General features: G+C 46.3%; 1 pseudogene; it reads right to left on the bottom strand.

Moving 5' to 3' along the window:
• Positions 1-2,108: 2,108 nt before the first annotated feature.
• LOC144102862 (U4 spliceosomal RNA) lies at positions 2,109-2,238 on the bottom strand (annotated as a pseudogene).

Here is a 2,238-nt window from a genome sequence, read left to right as displayed (position 1 = left end):
CAGCCCCTCTTTTTCTCTTTCTTCTTTCACTACCACCTTTCTCTTTTGCCCTACGGCGTGGTTCGGGTGTCCTTGAGATGTGAGACAATTACTGCGTCATTTCCTTGTCCTCAAAACTACTATCCATGTATGCTTTGTCTTCAATAGGGTTTCAAGGTAACTGTGCACATGTTGATCCCGCATGCAACCAATCGCATTGAAATACACCGGCTGCCATACCGTAGGACGCAGCAAGCGCAGTTACCGCGATCATATAGATGCAAAGTGTTTCTAAAATATAGCTTGATGAGGGAGGTCAGAATAATTTAGGATTCCTTTGGCGCAACTATTCATTTACGATTGGCGCGTTCTTGTAGGAGCTGCTGAGCTGGTACTCCACGTGGAGGCCCGCATTCTCTACGGCCGAGAGCGTACGTTTGGGCTGCCCGGTCACTGATCCCGTGTAGTTTTCTTGAAGCTTGAAGTACTTCGGGGCTCTGTTCACCGGTCCAACCTAAGTCCTGGTGCTTCAACTCCATCAACACGCGAACAAAAGTACAAGTCCTGGTCCGGGAGTGGACGTTGTTCTGCTGATAGAGATGATGATAATAATGGGGGGCTGGCAATCATAATAATTAATAATGTTATAGTTATTTACAGCAGTTACCTCCCTAACTCACGGGCTCTATAGAATCAGTTTTTTTTTGCCGGCGTGAAGAAGTTAGGTGACTGCCCCATTGATTGTAAAAACAGCCTTCACTGCTGCCACTCATATTTTTCTAATGGTGATGAAAACTTCTATGAACCCATCGCCGAACGATTTACATCGTTTGCAGCCATGCTGCATTGCCATGTATTTATTCACAGCTGTGTAATTTTTTTTTCTGATCATCAACTGTTAGTAGAAGTCGATGCGATATCCCACTGTTCATCTTTACAAAAAAAGTTTATCAAGTGGAAACTTTTAACAATCTGCTCAATTAAAATACTCAGCAAATCGTTGAACAGCTTGTAACTAAAAGGTTGCTGCTAGTTTAGACAGATCACCAGGACGATTTTTCTCCCCTAAATTTTGGTGTCAAAGCAGATAGGCTTACCTAGGGAGTACAGAATTGTGATTTTGCCTCTTTAGAGACACACTCGAATATTTTTGTACTGTTTTTTAATTGACGATTCTAGGTTCTAATAATAAATGTACACATCCTCCTGAAGGATCACGGCTTTGTGTAAGAACCTCTATTTGCTTTAGCCACACGTTTACAAGCTGTCGCGGAATAATGTGCGAGTGGAGAGAAATTCGCGGGAATCCTTTCTCAGCATTTGTAGCGAACCAAAAAAAAATGGCTGTGGTTTCGCTCTGGTTGGAGTGACTCGGTAGATACATCTGGCAGAGTGGAACTCGCTCAGTCGAATTGCAAAGTCAGTCTTTCGCCGCTCCGTTTCGCTGGGCGTTCCTTCTACATCTTTCTCCCACTTTACATGGCGCTGATCCGCACCACGTGACCAGCCACGTGACCAGGGGTGGCCACGGTTGCCACGCTGAAGGTTCGAAGAGGTGGCGTAGTGTAGCTATCGCTACAAAAAATGCAAGCCACAATGTGCTCGCAGAGTCGGACATAGCCTGCCCACGCAACGCAAACAATTAGAGCGTTGATTACACCAGAGTACCGGTACCTGAAAAAACAAAACGGCATTTCGTGAACCTAGAGCAATATTCTAATAGCTATTCGTTTTTCGTTGTCCATTTCGCATACGTTCGGTCTTATATCAGTGGTCACTCAGATGTAAATGCGGCTTTCAAGCGTCTGGGGCAGGCGACCCCACTGTTGGGTGGTTGGCGATCGGACCTTACCATTGGCTGCACTTGGAATGTATACGCAGCCAATGGCAAGGTTCATCGCAGTGCTCTGTCAACGGCAGCCGACCACGGACCTGACTACTGGCTGCCATTGGATGTGCGATATGCAGAGCATGGTAAGGTCCGATCGCCCACCACCCAATGGGCTGGTAGCTTGCCGTAGACGTGTGAAAGCCACTGGTATATCTAGGTGACCACTGACAGATAATCTGTGATGGGCGCAATATGGACAGCGGAAAGTTGACAACGTATGTAACACGACCCCTGGCTCTGCCTTTAAGCCAATTTAGTTGGAAACTTGACTACGCGGTTTGTTCGAGGAAATGAATACGTTTTCAACTAGCAAACGTCGCTCCTCAGTCGAGACTTCATTGGATGCGACACTGCCTCTGTGCAAAGCT

Source organism: Amblyomma americanum, chromosome 8, assembly GCF_052857255.1.
Source record: "Amblyomma americanum isolate KBUSLIRL-KWMA chromosome 8, ASM5285725v1, whole genome shotgun sequence".
Taxonomy (NCBI): Eukaryota; Metazoa; Arthropoda; class Arachnida; order Ixodida; family Ixodidae; genus Amblyomma; species Amblyomma americanum.
The sequence above is the reverse complement of the archived record's forward strand: the minus strand, read 5'-3'. Positions and strand labels throughout refer to the sequence as shown.